Source organism: Cervus canadensis, chromosome 27 (assembly GCF_019320065.1).
Source record: "Cervus canadensis isolate Bull #8, Minnesota chromosome 27, ASM1932006v1, whole genome shotgun sequence".
In the NCBI taxonomy this organism is placed as follows: Eukaryota; Metazoa; Chordata; class Mammalia; order Artiodactyla; family Cervidae; genus Cervus; species Cervus canadensis.
The window spans coordinates 10381963-10392418 of NC_057412.1; positions in this window are offsets into that span (position 1 = coordinate 10381963).

Below are 10456 nucleotides of genomic sequence, written 5' to 3' on the forward strand. Positions count from 1 at the left end.
GCACAAGGATTTGCTTTTCTCCACATTCTTGACAACACTTATTATTTGTTATCATTTTAATAATAACCATTCCGACAGATGTGAGGTGATATCTGATTGCGGTTTTGATTTGCGTCTCTCTGATCTGTAATGATGTTGAAGGTCTTCATGGGCTTGATGGCCATCCATATGTCTACTTTGGAGAAATGTCTGTTCAGATCTATCCATCTTTAAATCAAGCTTTTTAAAAATTTTTTGATGTTGAATTGTATGAATTCTTTGAACATTTTGGGCATTAACCTTTTGTTGGATATATTGTTTGCAAATACCTTATCCCGTTCAGTAGCTTGCCTTTTCATTTTGTTGACAGTTCCCTTCACTTTCCAAAAGCTTTTTAATTTGATGTAGTCCCACTAATTTATTTTTGCTTTTGTTTTACTTATCTGAGACGACCGATCCAAAAAATAATACTACTAAAACCAATGTCAAAAATATCACTCCCTTTATTTTCTTCTAGAAGTTTTATGGTTTCAGATCTTACATTTAATCCTTTCATCCATTTTAATTTATTTTCATGCATGGTGTGAGAAAGTAAGCCGATTTAATTCTTTGGCATGTGGGTATTTAGTTTTCCCAGCACCATTTATTAAAGAGGTGGTCTTTTCTGCATTGTATATTTTTGCCTCCCTTTTTATCGACTAACTGCTCATATAAGTGTGGGCTCATTTCTAGGTTTTCTGTTCTGTTCCACTGATCCATGTGTCTGTTTTCGTGACAATATCATATTCTTCTGATGACTGTAGCTTCTGTAGTATAGTTTGAAAACAGGGAGCATAATACTTACAGCTTTATTCTTCTCTCTCAAGACTGACTATTCAATAATGACTATTGACTATTTTGACTATTTTTTTTCCATAAACAACGTTTAATCTTCTGAGGATTAAGAAACAAAATTTTTTAAAAACTTGCTTAACTAGGTTTATTTTTTCTAAATTCTTCTAAGAATTAAAAACAAATAATCAAACATTGATTTGGACCATCAGATTTTATTTCAGGAAAATCTAATACTTTTCAAAAGTTATAATTTTAATGTTATTCCACATAATTACTTCCTAACATTAAAAAAAAGAAAACAAAACACCAACTTTCCCATCCAAAGATTCCCATATTTGAATTACATTACTGCAAGACACATTTGGAACACACCTCCCTCACAACACACAGACAATATACTTCCTGAAACAGGATTTTAAAATACTGTTAACTTTGCTAAGAAAGTATATTCCCTGTGTAACATTTTTAACTTCAGTATATTAAACAATTAGTAATACAATAAACTTCACAATTCTTAGGTAAAAACATTGCTCCTGGAGGATAATGCACCTTTCTTAAAATTAATTCATGTGTAAAGATAATTCTTTCTTAAACCTTTGTACTTGAAATGGTGATGCTAAAAACAGCCCTAAACAAACCTGAAAATACAGAAGAACGATAGATTTTACGTTATTGCCTTCATGTGAAATTGTATCATTTCCTCTAGTATTTCCAAAGACGAATTTAATAGTGGCTAACTACGCAGAAAATAAATACGTTCATTCTTTCTTTTCTCAAACAATATTTCCTTCATCTCTAACATCAATTATTTTATAAAAGATGCTAAATTAATTAATTAATTACACACACACACACACACACACACACACACACACACACAACTGAAGCTGGGACAATTTTAATGCTTCCATCAAATTTAATGCCTCTTACTTAGGCATATACATATATCCCATCTGAAAAGTTTTGGTCAAGCATGTTTAACCATGACAGCAAATAGTATTTTTAAGAGGTAGATATTTTTCGCATCATGCATTTTTTGTTAATAAATATATTGTCAAGAAAGTAAAAACAAGTGCCGAGTGTGTTTTCTTAATTATAAAAGTTGAGTGAAAAGAAAAATAAAGATAGTAACGACATTCGCTGCAGTCTGACACTTCAACAGTCATGGTGTTTGGGCTTTGTAGTCAGTGCATTGTGAAACATCATAATAATTTTTATCTCAAATATCAAGTCAATAGAATACTACTTTAATTTGCTTATGTCTTCAACAGGTGAATTATTAAAATCTCTTGGCTATCTCAAGTATATTTGCCTCTGCATGGTTATAGACTACAAGGCAGCATATATTAATATCAGAACACATATTCAGAGCATTTCTGTAAAGCAATCATTGCAGACAGAGTCTTCACCATCTGAGCCATCAGGAAAGCCCAGTTTATCAATAACTTTCCAATTAGAGCCAGGTTTGGGTTGTGGGAAAACTCATCCTTAAAGTTAAAAATTTCCACATTTTAATCCCAGATACAAGTGACTGTTATATTTTTCTGCTTTGAGTTGAGAGTTGCACATCTTATTGTGGCATCAACAATATTTTTAAAATGTATTTATTTATTCAAATATATTTATTTAAAAATTAAAAAGTCAAAGACATAAGACTAGAATTTTGCACTATCATTAAAGAAACTAAATCAGAATTATATAAATAAAATATGAGAATTTTATGTTGGATGTTCAATACCCCTAAAATAGTAAGCAACTTAGGAAACAATACTATTGTAATTACACATCATATTAATAATTTATGAAGTCAGTTTTTTCCCCTAATTATACATTGTTAAGTTTACATGTTGTTTTTTTTTATTAGTTGGAGGCTAATTACTTTACAATATTGTAGTGGTTTTTGCCATACATTGACATGAGCCAGCCATGGATTTACATGTGTTCCCCATTCCGATCCCCCCTCCCACCTCCCTCCCCGTCCCATCCCTCTGGGTCTTCCCAGTGCACCAGCCCTGAGCACTTGTCTCATGCATCCAACCTGGACTGGTGATCTGTTTCACTCTTGACAGTATACTTGTTTCAATGCTATTCTCTCTGAACATCCCACCCTCGCCTTCTCCCACAGAGTCTAAAAGTCTGTTCTGTACATCTGTGTCTCTTTTTCTGTTTTGCATATAGGGTTATTGTTACTATCTTTTTAAATTCCATATATATGCGTTAGTATACTGTATTGGTCTTTATCTTTCTGGCTTACTTCACTCTGTATAATGGGCTCCAGTTTCATCCATCTCATTAGAACTGATTCAAATGAATTCTTTTTAACGGCTGAGTAATATTCCATGGTGTATATGTACCACAGCTTCCTTATCCATTCGTCTGCTGATGGGAATCTAGGTTGCTTCCATGTCCTGGCTATTATAAACAGTGCTGCGATGAACATTGGGGTGCACGTGTCTCTTTCAGATCTGGTTTCCTCAGTGTGTATGCCCAGAAGTGGGATTGCTGGGTCATATGGCAGTTCTATTTCCAGTTTTTTAAGAAATCTCCACACTGTTCTCTATAGTGGCTGTACTAGTTTGCATTCCCACCAACAGTGTAAGAGGGTTCCCTTTTCTCCACACCCTCTCCAGCATTTATTGCTTGTAGACTTTTGGATAGCAGCCATTCTGACTGGCATGTAATGGTACCTCATTGAGGTTTTGATTTGCCTTTCTCTGATAATGAGTGACATTGAGCATCTTTTCATGTGTTTGTTAGCCACCTGTATGTCTTCTTTGGAGAAATGTCTGTTTAGATCTTTGGCCCATTTTTTGATTGGGTCATTTATTTTTCTGGAATTGAGCTGCAGGAGTTGCTTGTATATTTTTGAGATTAATCCTTTGTCTTTCTTCATTTGCTATTATTTTCTCCCATTCTGAAGGCTGTCTTTTCACCTTGCTTATAGTTTATAACTTTATATTTTAGTGCTTAACTTGGGTTCAATCACTGGGTCAGGAAGATCCCCTGGAGAAGGAAATGGCTACCCACTCCAGTATTCTTGCCTGGAGAATTCCATGGATAGAGGAGTCTGGTGAGCTACATTCCATGGGATTGCAAAGAGTCAGACATGACTGAGTGACTAATGTTTACTTACTTAGATAATTATTTATTCATTTATATTTCTACTATCATAAATATAGTAATTACAGTGCTCCATGAACTATAAATTAAAAAAAAAAAAAACACTGATTGAAAGGCAGCATTCTTGGATTTTGGTGTTTGATAAAATTGGTATCTCTACTAATGTTTATGGAATTATAGTTACTTTGCTAAGAAAGTATATCCCCTGTGTAACATTTTTTAACTTCTCAACAGTTTAAGGTTCTGGTGATTTATTTTAAAAGTTTCTAAATTAAAAGGAAATTATGAATGTATTAGTTAAAAGCACATCCCCCCAAAATGATTGAAATTAGCCAATATAATTTAATATGCACAGGTATCTGAACACTCATTTGAAGCTGAGGGTCAATTGGACTTCGTTTTCTTTTTGACTTTTTGTATACTTGCATTGTTCACAAAAAGCACACTTCTAGCTCTAGCTCTACATGCAGCTCTCAGCTTCAAGACACTGTGATATTACCTTCTAGGAATGGTTTAGTTTAGTTCAGTCACTAAGTCGTGACCAACTCTTTGCGACCCCATGAATTGCAGCATGCCAGGCCTCCCTGTCCATCACCAACTCACGGATTTCTCTCAAACTCATGCCCATCGAGTCAGTGATGCCATCCAGCCATCTCATCCTCTGTTGTCCCCTTCTCCTTCTGCCCCCAATCCCTCCCAGCATCAGGGGAGTCAACTCTTCACATGAGGTGGCCAAAGTATTGGAGTTTTCAGCTTCAGCATCAGTCCTTCCAATGAACACCCAGGACTTATCTCCTTCAGGATGGTAGAGTATAGATATTATGAAGGTTTTCCTCACTAATCTCTATTCTGAGATATTTTTAATTGCTGAAGTAATGATAATTATTCTGTTTAGGAAAAAATATTAACATTATACTTCAGTAATTCCTCCGTGTTTTTATTCATTTGCTTTAGATATACAACTCATTTCATTGCACTGTGGGGATCAGTGCACTGCCTTAACATCTTTCATGGTGGACGCCGTGAAAGCCAGTTGATATAATTGGAATGCATTCTTATTACAAAGTCATGAGCAGATAGGTGAAACCTTTTTTCAATTAACCTTTTCTCACTTCTGCCTCATTTCCCCTTTTCACTCTCCTGCTTCCCTGTGATTGCAGTCCCATTAAAATGTTAACGTATAACACATACTGTATTTTCCTTCCCCCACCTCAGAATCTGTTTTCTAGGGAACCTGGGCCAAGATGATCTCTAAGTGGAAAGAGCATATTTAAAACACTTTAAAATATGGCAGTAGTAAAACTATACTGCCATACAGTGAACTAAAGCATATAATAAAGAAAATTAAAAAGAATATAGCTAAACTTGAAAATAGGCAAACATTATTTAAGAGGAGAGAAATTAAGGTATATGCCAGGAATAACAAAAATAGCGAAAGTTACTTTGATGCTAGACTTTAGAATAGTATCCTGTGTTCTCCTAATAAGGAGCTTTCATAATTTAAAGTAAGTGTCAGAAAATTGTTTAAGGGGTCTAGAACATGTCATGAAAAAATATGCCACTTTGGTATAAGAAATATTTTGAGCTGAAGCCAATTGAGAATCAGCAAATGCAGTAAGAGTTCTCTTCCTCTCCATGGGATCTCCCTGACCCAGGGGTCAAACTTGTGACTCCTGCGTTGGCAGGTGAATTCTTTACCACTGAGCCACCAGGGAAACCCATTTGACTTTTTCTCACTTCAGGGAGGCATAGGTCTTCAGAAGAAACATATATAGGAAGGCAAATCTTCACTTGCTCACCTAACAGCCTAGAGAAGAGCTTCTGGGGATCCATGAATTAGGGGTAATGAGAAGGCAGGGGATGAATTGTATCTCCCAACAAAAAGCTTCAGGGCAGTTAGTAGACTTCACTACAGTTTACAGTTTTCTATTTCAAACAAGCATTTTATGGAATTTAGTTATATACACCTGTGTTTATCTTTTGTCCATTATCTCGAATCTTTGAATTTAATCTTTTGTTATTAAGTAACCAAAGTTTTCTATCTCCAAAATGAGTTGTTCTTTTCCTGGTAATCAATAGCAAACGTGTACAGATTAGAGTAGTTTGTTCAATGAACTGCTGCTACTTTAACACGTTATTATTTGGTCTGAGATAACAGACTGGAAATAGTTACAGGAATGGTGTATTATACAAAGGATGGTGGTTTAGTTGCTCAGTCATGTCCAGCTCTTGAGACCCCATGGACTGTGGACCTGCAGGCTCCTCTGTCCATGGGATTTCCCAGGCAAGATTACTGAAGTGGGTTGCCATTACCTTCTCCAGGGGATTGTTTCAATAAAGGGATTTAGCACAGGTCTCCTGCACTGCAGGCAGACTCTTTACCAACTGAGCCTTCAGGGTACATATATCCTTTTCCTTGTATTCTATATTGATTTAAAGACTAATAGATTGTTTAATAAATCTTATAGAAAAAAAAATGCTCTGAGAATATACTTATAAACATCACAGGAAATGGCAAGAGTAAATCTTGACATCTTAGGAATCAGTGAACTAAAATAGACTGGAATGGGTGAATTTAACTCAGATGGCAATTATATCTACTACTGTGGGCAGGAATCCCTTAGAAGAAATGGAGTAGCCATCATAATCAACAAAAGAGTCTGAAATACAGTACTTGGATGCAATCTCAAGAATGACAGAATGATCTCTGTTCATTTCCAAGGCAAATCATTCGATATCACAGTAGTCCAAGTCTATGCCCTACCAGTAACACTGAAGAAGCTGAAGTTGAATGGTTCTATGAAGATCTGCAAGACCTTCTAGAAATAACACCCCTGAAAGATGTACTTGTCATTATAGGGGACTGTAATGAAAAAGTAGGAAGTCAAGAAACACCTGGAGTAACAGGCAAATTTGGCCTTGGAGTACAGAATGAAGCAGGGCAAAGGTAAATAGAGTTTTGCCAAGGAACACATTGGTCATAGCAAACACCCTCTTCCAACAACATGAGAAGACTCTACACATGGACATCACCAGATGGTTAATGCCAAAATCAGATTGATTATATTCTTTGCAGCCAAAGATAAAGAAGCTCTCTACAGTGAGCAAAAGCAGGACTGGGATCTGACCGTGGCTCAGATCATGAATTCCTTATTGCCAATTCAATCTTAAATTGAAGAAAGTAGGGAAAACCATGAGAACATTCAGGTATGACCTAAATCAAATCCCTACGATTATAAAATGGAAGTGAGAAATAGACTCAAGGAATTATATCTGATAGAGTGCCTGAAGAACATTGGATGGAGTTTCATGACATTGTACAGGAGACAGGGAGCAAGACCATCCTCAAGAAAAAGAAATGCAAAAAAAACAAGACGGCTGTCTGAGGAGGCCTTCCCAATAGCTGTGAAAAGAAGAGAAGCAAAAAGCAAAGGAGAAAAGGAAAGACATTCCCATTTGAAAGGAGAGTTCCAAAGAATAGCAAGGAGAGGTAAGAAAGCCTTCCTTAGTGATCAGTGCAAAGAAATACAGGAAAACAATAGAATGGGAAAGACTAGACAGCTCTTCAAGAAAAGTGGAGATACCAAGGGAACATTTCATGCAATGATGGGCTCAATAAAAGACAGACATGGCATGGACCTAACAGAAGCAGAAGATATTAAGAAGAAGTGGCAAGAATACACAGAAGAACTATACAAAAAATGATCTTCATGACCCAGATAATCACAATGGTGTGATCACTCACCTAGACCCAGACATCCTGGAATGTGAAGTCAAGTGGGCCTTAGGAAGGATCACTACAAACAAAGCTAGTGGCGGTGATGGAATTCCAGTTGAGCTATTTCAAATTCTGAAAGATGATGCTGTGAAAGTGCTGCACTCAGTACACCAGCAAATTTGGAAAACTCAGCAGTGGCCACAAGACTGAAAAAGGTCAGTATTCATTCCAATCCCAAAGAAAGGCAATGCCAAAGAATGCTCAAACTACCGTACAATTGCACTCATCTCACACACTAGTGAAGTAATGCTCAAAATTCTCCAAGCTAGGCTTCAATAGCATGTGAACCATGAACTTCCAGATGTTCAAGCTGGATTTAGAAAAGGCAGAGGAACCAGAGATCAAATTGCCAACATCCATTGGATCATCAAAAAAGCAAGAGAGTTCCAAAAAATATCTACTTCTGTTTTATTGACTAGGCCGAAGCCTTCGACTGTGTGGATCACAACAAACTGGAAAATTCATCAAGAGGTGGGAATACCTGACCTGCCTTTTGAGAAATCTGTATTCAGGTCAGGAAGCAACAGTTAGGACTGGACATGGAAAAATAGACTGGTTCCAAACAGGAAAAGGAGTACGTCAAGGTTGTATATTGTCACCCTGCTTATTTAATTTAGATACAGAGTACTTCATGAGAAACACTGAGCTGGAGGAAGCACAAGTTGGAGTCAAGATTGCCAGAAGAAATATCAATAACTCAGTTATGCAGAGGACACCACCTTTATGGCAGAAAGTGAAGAACTAAAAAACCTCTTGATGAAAGCGAAAGAGGAGAGTGAAAAAGTTGGATTAAAGCTCACCATTCAGAAAACTAGAAATCACGGCTTCTGGCCCTATCACTTAATGGCAAATAGATGGAGAAACAGTGGAAACAGTGAGAGACTATTTTCTTGGGCTCCAAAATCACTGCAGATGGTGACTGCAGCCATAAATTAAAAGACGGTTACTCCTTGGAAGAAAAGTTATGACCAACCTAGTCAGCATATTACAAAGCAGAGGAATTACTTTGCCAAAAGAGGTCCTTCTAGTCAAAGCTATGGTTTTTCCTATAGTCATGTATGGATGTGAGAGTTGGACTATAAAGAAAGCTGAGTGCAGAAGAATTGATGCTTTTGAACTGTGGTGTTGGAGAAGACTCTTAAAAGTTCCTTGGACTGCAAGGAGATCCAACCAGTCCATCCTAAAGGAAATTAGTCCTGGATGTTCATTCGAAAGACTGATGTTGAAGCTGAAACTCCAAAACTTTGGCTACCTGATGTGAAGAGCTGACTCATTTGAAAAGGCCCTGATGCTCAAAATGATTGAAGGTGGGAAGAGAAGGGGACAACAGAGGAAGAGATGGTTGGATGGCATCACCGACTCAATGGACTTGAGTTTGAGTAAACTCTCGGAGTTGGTGATGGACAGGGAGGCTTGGCGTGCTGCCGTCCAGGGGGTCACAAAGAGTCAGACACGACTGAGCGACTGAAATGAACTGAGTACATAGGGCAATAGTGTACTTATTTGTATGAGCAAACGTAGAGACAATATATTTCAGAAATGTTGTATGTAAAAAGTTAATAATTTGATATTATCTTTTAAATTAATTTTTCTGTGACATTTCTTTGATCACATTATGGTAGAAAGCAGTGATGCAGACAATTTAGAACCGATGTTTCATTCCACAGAATTTTTCAAATTATATAGAAAGTCGTGAATCAGTACTAATAAATGGAATATTTTGTAAGCATGCTCTTTTTACTCTAAGTGATGGAATATAATTGAAGATATGCTCTCGGTCACTGAAGTATCAGGTGATTCAAATTATGCACCACTAAAGACTCTACCCTTAAAATGTCATTCCTTATTCTGAGAAACTTGTTTTTGTTTAAAAAAATGTATAGTTATTTAGAAGAGTAGAGTGTGAAACTCAATAAACATAAGTACTTGCTATTCTTATCATCTTAACAGTTTTAATATTTCTTTAAATGGTATCTATTCCTGGGCCCTTGTACAAGATAAAACTACTAGATGTTTTAATAACTTTGTGAAATCTGTGCATTTTAGTTAGGGAATGTAAATATTTTATATATTAAAAGGGCTTCTCTGGTAACTCAGTTGATAAAGAACCCACCTACAATGCAGGAGACCCGGTTAAATTCCTGGATCGGGAAGATCCCTTGGAGAAAGGTTAGGCTACCCATTCCTGTGTTCTTGGGCTTCCCTGGTGAGTCAACTGGTAAAGAATCCACCTGCAATCGGGGAGACCTGGTTTTGATCCCTGGGTTGGGACGATCCCCTGGAGGGGGCATGTCAACTCACTCCAGTATTCTTGCCTGGAGGATCCCCACAGAAAGAGGAGCCTGGTGGGCTACAGTCCACCGACTGTCTAAGAGTCAAACATGGCTGGGCAATTAAACACATACACATATTAAAAAGTTAAAAAATGCAGAGGATTAAGTTTGCAGATGTTTTTTGATTGCAATTTAACTATGAAGTAATTTATTATTTGACTGAATTTTCTACTTGAGAGAGTAAATTGAATGGACTAAATTTGCAAGCTCCAAATGACCACGAACATTGTTGTGTTTGGCTAGTCTTCTATGACAAAACGCCTTGGCTGCTCAGACAGCAGGGAAATACAGACTGGTTGCCTGATTTAATGGTTGTTTGGGTTGATAAGTCAATTTAATGAAACTTTTCAATAGACTATAGCCTTAAATTATGTTTATGTATGTAGACTACTCATTTGGCATTATGCTAAGA